The sequence below is a fragment of the Arachis hypogaea genome, chromosome 13, assembly GCF_003086295.3.
Source record: "Arachis hypogaea cultivar Tifrunner chromosome 13, arahy.Tifrunner.gnm2.J5K5, whole genome shotgun sequence".
Taxonomy (NCBI): Eukaryota; Viridiplantae; Streptophyta; class Magnoliopsida; order Fabales; family Fabaceae; genus Arachis; species Arachis hypogaea.
Window position 1 is genome coordinate 62,670,564 of NC_092048.1, and position 10,874 is coordinate 62,681,437.

Here is a 10,874-nt window from a genome sequence, read left to right on the forward strand (position 1 = left end):
TTTCGAGTTCTGTAGCTCCAGAAAATCTACTTTGAGTGCAGGGAGGTCAGAATCCAACAGCATCAGCAGTCCTTTTTCAACCTCTGAATCTGATTTCTGCTCAAGTCCCTCAATTTCAGCCAGAAAATACCTGAAATCACAGAAAAACACACAAACTCATAGTAAAGTCCAGAAATGTGAATTTAACACAAAATCTATTAAAAACATCCCTAAAAGTAACTAGATCCTACTAAAAACATACTAAAAACAATGTCAAAAAGCGTATAAATTATCCGCTCATCACAACACCAAACTTAAATTGTTGCTTGTCCCCAAGCAACTGAAAATCAAAATAGGATAAAAAGAATAGAATATACTATAAATTCCAAACTATCAATGAAACAGAGCTTCAATCATATGAGCGGGACTTATAGCTTTTTGCCTCTTGAATAGTTTTGGCATCTCACTTTATCCATTGAGGTTCAGAATGATTGGCATCTATAGGAACTTCAGATTTCGAATAGTGTTATTGACTCTCTTAGTTCAGTATGATGATTCTTGAACACAGCTTCTTTATGAGTCTTGGCCGTGGCCCTAAGCATTTTGTTTTCCAGTATTACCACCGGATACATAAATGCCACAGACACATAATTGGGTGAACCTTTTCAGATTGTGACTCAGCTTTGCTAAAGTCCCCAATTAGAGGTGTCCAGGGTTCTTAAGCACACTCTTTTTTTTTTGCTTTGGACCTTGACTTTAACCGCTCAGTCTCAAGTTTTCACTTGACACCTACACGCCACAAGCACATGGTTAGGGACAGCTTGGTTTAGCCGCTTAGACCAGGATTTTATTCCTTTAGGCCCTCCTATCCACTGATGCTCAAAGCCTTGGGATCCTTTTTATTTGCCCTTGCCTTTTGGTTTTAAGAGCTTTTGGCTTTTTCTGCTTGCTTTTTCTTTCTATTTTTTTTTTTCGCCTATTTTTTTTTTTCTGCAAGCTTTGTTCTTTGCTGCTTTTTCTTGCTTCAAGAATCATTTTTTATGATTTTTCAGATTATCAAATAACATGTCTCCTAGTCATCATTCTTTCAAGAGCCAACATATTTAACATTCTTAAACAACAACTTCAAAAGACATATGCACTGTTCAAGCATACATTCAGAAAACAAGAAGCATTATCACCACATCAATATAATTAAACTAAGTTCAAGGATAAATTTAAAACTCATGTACTTCTTGTTCTTTTGAATTAAAACAGTTTTTATTTTAAGAGAGGTGATGGATTCATAGGACATTCATAACTTTAAGACAAAGTTACTAACTACTAATGATCATGTAATGAAGACACAAACATAGATAAGCACATAACATAGAAAACGAAAAACAGAGAAAGTAAGAACAAGGAATGAGTCCACCTTAGTGATGTCCTTGAGCTCTTCTATGTCTCTTCCTTGCCTTGGCTGCTCCTCCTTCATTGCTTTTAGATCTTCTCTGATTTCATGAAGGATGATGGAGTGCTCTTGATGTTCCACCCTTAGTTGCTTCCAATAATTGTGTGGAAGAAAATGTATCCCCTGAGGTATCTCATGGATCTCTTGATTTGCAGTCAAATGTTCTACCATTGAGCTATAGACCCTTGATGGAAGCTTTTGTCTTCCCTTTCCTCTTTCTAGAGGTTTCTCTGGCCTTAGGTGCCATCAATGGTTATGGAAAAAACAAAAAAGCTATGCTTTTACCACACCAAACTGAGAATGTTGCTCGCCCTCGAGCAAAAGAAGAAAGAATAGAAGAAGAATAAGAGGATATGGAGGAGATGGATGGAGGTGCGTATTCGGCCATATGGGTGGGATTGGGTGGGAAAGAGATGTTGAATTTTGAAGGTAGTGGTGTTTGGATGTGAGTGGTAAAGGGTTAATAAGGAAGAGTGTTTATTGGGAATAGAGGATGATTGAGAAGAGAGAAGAGAGTGAGTGGAGGTAGGTGGGGATTCTGTGGGGTCCACAGATCCTGAGGTGATCCTCTGAGGTCCCAGATCTTGAGCTGTCAAGGCATTTACATCCCTGCACCAATTTAGGCATGCAAAATGCCCTTCCACACAACTCTGGGCGTTCAACGCCAGGTTGGTGCCCATTTTGGGCGTTCAACGCCCCTTTGCTGCCATTTCTGGCGTTGAACGCCAGAACCATGCTTGTTCTGGGCGTTCAGCGCCAGGATGCTCCCATTCTGGGCGTTCAGCGCCAGAACTATGCTCTGTTCTGGCGTTTGAACGCCAGACAAATGCTCCTCCAGGGTGTGATTTTTCTTCTGCTGTTTTTGATTCCTTTTTTTGATTTTTTTGTTTATTTTGTGACTCCACATGATCATGAACCTAAGAAAACATGAAAAACAATAAAAATAAGAATTAGATAAACATTGGGTTGCCTCCCAACAAGCGCTTCTTTAATGTCAATAGCTTGACAGTGGGCTCTCATGGAGCCTCACAGATGTGCAGAGCTTTGTTGAGACTCTCCAACACCAAACTTAGAGTTTGGATATGGGAGTTCAACACCAAACTTAGAGTTTGGTTGTGGCCTCCCAACACCAAACTTAGAGTTTGACTATGGGGGCTCTGGTTGACTCTGCCTTGAGAGAGGCTTTTTCTGCTTCCTCTCCATGGTTGCAGAGGGAGATCCTTGAGTTTTAAACACAAGGGAGTCCTCATTCCATTGAAGGATTATTTCACCTCTGTCAACATTAATCACAGCTCTTGCTGTGGCCAGGAAAGGTCTTCCTAGGATGATGGATTCATCCTCTTCCTTTCCAGTATCCAGGACTATGAAATCAGCAGGGATGTAAAGGCCTTCAACCTTTACTAATACGTCCTCTACTTGTCCATAAGCCTGTTTTCTAGAGCTGTCTGCCATCTCTAATGAGATTTTAGCAGCTTGCACCCCATAGATTCCCAGTTTCTCTATTACAGAGAGGGGCATGAGGTTTATTCCTGAACCAAGGTCACACAGAGCCTTAAAGATCATGGTGCCTATGGTACAGGGTATTATGAACTTTCCAGGATCCTGTCTCTTCTGAGGCAATGTCAGTTGATCCAGATCACTTAGTTCATTGATGAACAAGGGAGGTTCAACTTCCCAAGTATCAATGCCAAATAATTTGGCATTTAGCTTCATGATTGCACCAAGAAACTTGGCAGTTTGCTCTTCAGTAACATCCTCATTCTCTTCAGAAGAGGAATACTCATCAGAGCTCATGAAGGGCATAAGGAGGTTCAATGGGATCTCTATGGTCTCTAGATGGGCCCCAGAGTCCTTTGGTTCCTCAGAGGGAAGCTCCTTATTGACCACTGGACGTCCCAGGAGGTCTTCCTCCTTAGGATTCACGTCCTCTCCTCTCCTCACAGGTTCGGCCATGGCGCTTATGTCAATGGCCTTGCACTCTCCTTTTGGATTCTCTTCTGTATTACTTGGGAGAGTACTAGGAGGGATTTCAGTGATCCTTTTACTCAGCTGGCCCACTTGTGCTTCCAGATTTCTAATGGAAGACCTTGTTTCATTCATGAAACTTACAGTGGCTTTAGATAGATCAGAGACTAGATTTGCTAAATTAGAAGCATTTTGTTCAGAGTTCTCTGTCTGTTGCTGAGTTGATGATGGAAAAGGCTTGCTGTTGTTAAACCTGTTTCTTCCACCATTGTTAAAGCCTTGTTGAGGCTTTTGATCCTTCCATGAGAAATTTGGATGATTTCTCCATGATGAGTTATAGGTGTTTCCATAAGGTTCACCTAAGTAGTTCACCTCTGCTATTGCAGGGTTCTCAGGATCATAAGCTTCTTCTTCAGGAGAAGCCTCTTGAGTACTGTTGGATGCAGCTTGCATTCCATTCAGACTCTGAGAAATCATATTGACTTGCTGAGTCAATATTTTATTCTGAGCCAATATGGCATTCAGAGTATCAACTTCAAGAACTCCCTTCTTCATAGGCGTCCCATTACTCACAGGATTCCTTTCAGAAGTGTACATGAACTGGTTATTAACAACCATGTCAATGAGTTCTTGAGCTTCTGCAGGCGTTTTCTTTAGGTGAATGGATCCACCTGCAGAAGTGTCCAGTGACATCTTTGATAGCTCAGATAAACCATCATAGAATATATCCAGGATGGTCCATTTTGAAAGCATGTCAGAAGGACACTTTTTGATCAACTGTTTGTATCTTTCCCAAGCTTCATAGAGGGATTCACCTTCTTTCTGTCTGAAGGTTTGAACATCAGCTCTAAGCTTGCTCAGCTTTTGAGGAGGAAAGTACTTGGCTAAGAAAGTCGTGACTAGCTTATCCCAAGAGTTCAGGCTGTCTTTGGGTTGAGAATCCAACCATAATCTAGCTCTGTCTCTTACAGCAAAAGGGAAAAGCATGAGCCTGTAGACTTCAGGATCTACTCCATTAGTCTTAACAGTATCACATATCTACAAGAATTCAGTTAAGAACTGAAAGGGATCTTCAGATGGAAGTCCATGAAACTTGCAGTTCTGCTGCATCAGAGAAACTAATTGAGGTTTCAGCTCAAAGTTGTTTGCTCCAATGGTAGGAATGGAGATGCTTCTTCCATGTAAATTGGAATTAGGTGCAGTGAAGTCACCAAGCATCTTCCTTATATTATTATTATTTTCGGCTGCCATCTCCTTTTCCTGTTCAAAAATTTCTGAAAGGTTATCTCTGGATTGTTGTATTTTAGCTTCTCTTAATTTTTTTCTTCAGAGTCCTTTCAGGTTCTGGACCTGCTTTAACAAGAATGTTCTTGTCCTTGCTCCTGCTCATATGACAAAGAAGATGGCACAGAAAAAATAGTAATAATAATATGGATCCTTTATACCACAGTATAGGGATCCTTGTGTTAGTAGAAGAAAAGAAGGGAAGAAAATCTGAACTCAGAGAGAGAGGGGGTTCGGATTTTTGGAGAGTTGAAGGAAAGATGTTAGTATATCAATAAACAAATAGAAGAAGATGAGAGGGGGAAGTGAATTTTAGAAAACAATTTTTGAAAAAGAGTTAGTGATTTTTGAAAATAGTTTTTGAAAAAGGTTAGTATTTTTTTCGAAATTTTTTTTTAAATAAAAAATAAAAATAATTAGTTAATAAAAAAGAAATTTTTGAAAAAGAGGGAAGATATTTTCGAAAATTAGAGAGAGAGAGTTAGTTAGGTAGTTTTGAAAAAGTTAAGAAACAAACAAAAAGTTAGTTAGTTAGTTGAAACAAATTTTGAAAATCAATTTTGAAAAGATAAGAAGTTAGGAAGTTAGAAAAGATATTTTGAAAATCAAATTTTTGAAAAAGATAAGATGAGAAGATATTTTTGAAAAGATATGATAGAAATTAGTTTTGAAAAAGATTTGATTTTTAAAATCTCAATTAATGACTTGATTCACAAGAAATCACAAGGTATGATTTTAGAACTTAAAGTTTGAATCTTTCTTAACAAGCAAGTAACAAACTTCAAATTTTTGAATCAAAACATTAATTGATTATGTTATTTTCGAAAATTTGATATAAAAATAAGAAAAAGATTTTTGAAAAATATTTTTGAAATTTTCGAAAATAACTAAGAATTTTGAAAAAGATTTGATTTTTGAAAAAGATTTTGAAAAAGATAAGATTTTCAAATTGAAAATTTGATTTGACTCATAAGAAACAATTTGATTTTAAAAACTTTTGAAAAAGTCAACTCAAATTTTCGAATTTGATGAGAGAAAAAGGGAAAGATTTTTTTTTTTTGATTTTTGAAATTTTTATGAAATCATGAAAATTATGTACTGCATGAAATTTTTAGATCAAAACAATGAATGCATGCAAGAATGCTATGAATGTCAAGATGAACACCAAGAACACCATAAATGTCAAGATGAACATCATAGACACAATTTTGAAAAAATTTTAATGCAAAGAAAACATGCAAGACACCAAACTTAGAATTCTTTAATGCTTACGCACTAAGAATTCAAGAATGCATATGATAAACATGAAAAGACACAAAACAAAAAATCATCAAGATCAAACAAGAAGACTTACCAAGAACAACTTGAAGATCATGAAGAACACCATGAATGCATGAAATTTTCGAAAAATGCAAGATGCACATGCAATTGACACCAAACTTATGATATGACTCAAGACTCAAACAAGAAACATGAAATATTTTTTATTTTTGTGATTTTCTAAATTTTTTTGGATTTTTATTTTATATTTTTTTGAAAAATTATTTTGAAAAAGAAAAATAAGGATTCCAAACTTTTTAATATGAATTCCAGGAATCTTATGCTCTAAAGCTCCAATCAAAGGGTCAGGCATGGCTTAATAGCCAGCCAAGCTTTAGCATATAATTACATGGACTGGAGTGATTAGTTGAATACCAATCCCAAAGCAGTTTGGGTATGGCTTTACAGCCAGATAGGATTCAACATGTTTCATGAAACACTAGAATTCATTCTTAAAAATCTTGAAGCCATAGAATAATTTATTTTTGAAAACATTATTTTTATTATTTTATTTTATTTTTTTTTTTTTTTTGAAAACAAAAGAAAAATTTTTGAAAGCTTTTTGAAAAATTTTTGAAAACAAAACAAAAAGAAAATTACCTAATCTGAGCAACAAGATGAACCGTCAGTTGTCCAAACTCGAACAATCCCCGACAACGGCGCCAAAAACATGGTGCACGAAATTGTGATCTCCAGGCTCAAACAAATCCTGGTAATGGCTCCAGAGCTTGGTGCTCTGATCTTAATTCATGATTGTCACAACTTCGATACAACTAACCAGCAAGTGCACTGGGTCGTCCAAGTAATACCTTACGTGAGTAAGGGTCGAATCCCACGGAGATTGTTGGTATGAAGCAAGCTATGGTCACCTTGTAAATCTCAGTCAGGCAGATATAAAGTGATAATGGTGTTTTCGAATATTATATAATAAAATAGGGATAGAGATACTTATGTAATTCATTGGTGAGAATTTCAGATAAGCGAATGGAGATGCTTTTCGTTCCTCTGAACCTCTGCTTTCCTGCTATCTTCATCCAGTTAGTCTTACTCCTTTCCATGGCTGGCTTTATGTGATACATCACCACTGTCAATGGCTACTTTCGGTCATCTCTCGGGAAAATGATCCAATGCCCTGTCACGGCACGGCTAATTGTCTGGAGGCATCACCCTTGTCAATGGCTTCATCTTATCCTCTCAGTGAATAATATGCTCACGCACCCTGTCACGGCACGGCTATTCATCTGTCGGTTCTCGATCATGCTGGAATAGGATTTACTATCCTTTTGCGTCTGTCACTAACGCCCTGCAATCGCGAGTTAGGAGCTCGTCACAGTCATTCAATCATTGAATCCTACTCGGAATACCACAGACAAGGTTTAGACCTTCCGGATTCTCTTGAATGCCACCATCATTCTAGCTTACGCCACGAAGATTCCGGTTAAGAGATCTAAGAGATATTCATTCTAGCTTATTTCATGTAGAACAGAAGTGTTTGTCAGGCACGCGTTCATAAGGGAGAAGGATGATGAGCGTCACACATAATCATCACCTTCATCACGTTCTTGGGTGCGAATGGATATCTTAGAAGCGAAATAAGAAGAATTGAATAGAAAACAGTAGTACTTTGCATTAATCTTTGAGGAACAGCAGAGCTCCACACCTTAATCTATGGAGTGTAGAAACTCTACCGTTAAAAATACATAAGTGAAGGTCCAGGCATGGCCGAGATGGCCAGCCCCCTAAAACGTGATCAAAGGATCATAAGGTAATCCAAGGATGCCTAATACAATAGTAAGAGGTCCTATTTATAATAAACTAGCTACTAGGGTTTACATGAGTAAGTATTTGATGTATAAATCCACTTCCGGGGCCCACTTGGTGTGTGTTTGGGCTGAGCTTAAGTGTTGCACGTGCAGAGGCCATTTGTGGAGTTGAACGCTAGTTTTTGTGCCAGTTTGGGCGTTCAACTCTGGTTTTGGATCCTTTTCTGGCGCTGGATGCCAGATTTGGGTAGAAAGCTGGCGTTGAACGCCAGTTTATGTCGTTAATTCTTGGCCAAAGTATGGACTATGATATATTGCTGGAAAGCCCTGGATGTCTACCTTCCAACGCAATTGAAAGCGCGCCATTTCGAGTTCTGTAGCTCCAGAAAATCCACTTTGAGTGCAAGGAGGTCAGAATCCAACAGCATCAGCAGTCCTTTTTCAACCTCTGAATCTGATTTCTGCTCAAGTCCCTCAATTTCAGCCAGAAAATACCTAAAATCACAGAAAAACACACAAATTCATAGTAAAGTCCAGAAATGTGAATTTAACACAAAATCTATTAAAAACATCCCTAAAAGTAACTAGATCCTACTAAAAACATACTAAAAACAATGTCAAAAAGCGTATAAATTATCCGCTCATCAATGAGCCCATTCAAGAAAAAGATTCTATGAAGGATAAGGCCAGAGATCAAAGTTTTAAGGAGGTAGTCAATGAGTTAGCTCTAAGACTTCTAAATCCATGCTTGAAAGTAGTAGAGATGGTGCAACAAACCAAAGAAATCAAGGAGGAACTAGATCCAAAACCTCCTTATGAGAAATTCAACATCTCAGATAAGGAACCACCAAGGCAGGGAGTATCTTTTGAGAAAGAAAAGAAGAAGAGGCCAAGAGGGTGGAGAAACAAGAAGATCCCTACTGAAGGCTTTTCACCAGGGGATAAAGCAGTGTTAAACACCCAACCAATGAAGGTGTCCCGACAATCATATGAATACTACACTGTGAACCGGGTCCTTTCACTTGAACACCTAGAGATCATCAAAGAGGAGACCGGAAGGAAGTTCACAGTAAGAGGAGAAAAGCTGAGGCACTATGATTTTTAACCCCCATGGTCAAAGGATTTGATGTCAAGCTAGTGACAATAAAGAAGCGCTTGTTGGGAGGCAACCCAACCTGAGGTAGTTTTATTTTCATAGCTATTTCAATAAAAAGGTCAATTAGTTTTGTCTACATTGCAAGAAGCTAAGTTTGGTGTTGCACACAAAACAATCTAAGGGAGAGTGAAGGATTCTAAGTTTGGTGTTCCACCAAAGTCTCATCATAAAACGCATTTTCACTTTCTGCATAATGCTAGCTTCAAGCATTTAGATAAAGTAGTTAACTATTTACAGTTTTATAGTTTTTAGTTTTAGTACCTTTAGCATGGAAAAAGGATTTCACAGATAATTAATTTTCTGCATGAGAGACCTTGGCAAGGAACTAAGTTTGGTGTTCACACACCAAAGTAAGTTCAAAAGCCCACAAATAAGCTTTGCATATTAACTGGATACCTTAAGGGCTTGAGAAGCAAGCCACTTTTGAGGATTGTGCAGGAAAATAGCCAAAAAATTAAAGAACACTTGCATTATGACTCAGAAGGAGCAAACAGAAGGAAGAATGAAAAGCTGCAACCCAACAGGTTATATTTATACTTGATCCTTGTTGTTATGTAATGATTTAATTTAGAGATTCCTTTATGTCTGGCTGGAATGATCATTTAGTTGCAAGTGGAAGTACATGCTGAAGAAAGCTATCTGCATAATTTTTGCTTGAAAGAATATCTGCATAATAATTGTCATCCTTCATTAGCTTGAGTATTTTGTTTTGTTCCCTTGCTGTTTGAATAAAAGAAAGATGTTTGATTTAGAAAAGTAGTTGTTCAATGTTGCGAAAGTTAGAATGAGAGTTAGTGGTGGTATGTGTTTGATTCAATTGTTAGCTCACAAAATAAATGCTGCAAAATAACTTGTTACTTGAAGCTTAAGCTAGTTTGCTGCTATGAGCCTTCAATTAATGAAAGTCCCTTGAAAATAAACCAAAACAGAAAGAAAAGAAAGAAGAAAAGCCAAAGAAATTGGCAAAGAAACAAACAATAAGGCTAGACACCAATAGCTTGGACCCTAGGACACATGCCTGTGGTGTTTTTGTACTGGGATATGCTTGGACAAGTAAGTTCTAAGGAGTATTTCAAAACTTGGCCACTTAGATCAACTGATTTGGGATTGCCAACTGAAAGTCCACAATAAAGAGCAACCTAGCTACAAAACATTTAGTAATCCAAAGAGATGTTGGGCATCAATGATCCTAGGAAGAAAAGGTGAGCCATGTGTCTGTGGTGAAGAAATGTTGAGTGAAATTAAGCCAAAGGCCACTGCAACATTTGACACCAAGCCTTCAATAAGAAATAAGCTCTTTAATGCAAAAGAAAGAAGAAAAAGCTAACAAGGGAAATAAGCAGAAAGTAAGGCATAGTAGCAGCAACCTTGGTGAACTCTCAAGGAAACATTGTTTGTTTTGACAGCAAGTAATAAATGAGCTACTTTTGATCTGCATAAAACCCCATAAACCAAATTCAACTATCTGCCTAATAAGGACATGCATACTTCTCTATTTCATTTTATCTTCTCTTATGTTTAGTGCTTGCTTGGGGACAAGCAACTTTTAAGTTTGGTGTTGTGATGACAAGTCATCATAGCCTAGTTTTACTAGTCTTTTTCTTTGTTTTTATTTGGTTTTATGCACTTTCTTGCATTCTAAGTAAGTAATTTGGAATGGAAATGCATGGTTTCTTTGAATCAAACAACCACCATTTAATTGATACTAAATCATGAGGTTTAAGATAAATTTAATTGATTTTTAAAGCTTTATAATCCTTGTGAATTTGGTGATACTTTGATTGGTTGTTTTGATTAATTGTAGGTGAAGAAAAGAAGAAAAGAAGAAAGCGTGGCTTAAGAAGTGTGGCCCAAGAAGGAAAATAGTGTGGCAAAGAAAATGAGGAAGCGTGGCACATAGAAGGAGAGAAGCCACAATGCTCTCCCCAAGAGATCAGTGCTCTCCAAAGGAGCACAA

General features: G+C 37.5%; 1 non-coding gene across 1 annotated transcript; it reads left to right on the forward strand.

The window, feature by feature from the left end:
- The first annotated feature begins 4,141 nt into the window (after window positions 1-4,141).
- On the forward strand, window positions 4,142-4,249 carry LOC112738919 (small nucleolar RNA R71). Its single transcript, XR_003169867.1, has one exon. It is a non-coding gene; the product is annotated as a small nucleolar RNA R71 (small nucleolar RNA).
- Window positions 4,250-10,874: the final 6,625 nt, after the last annotated feature.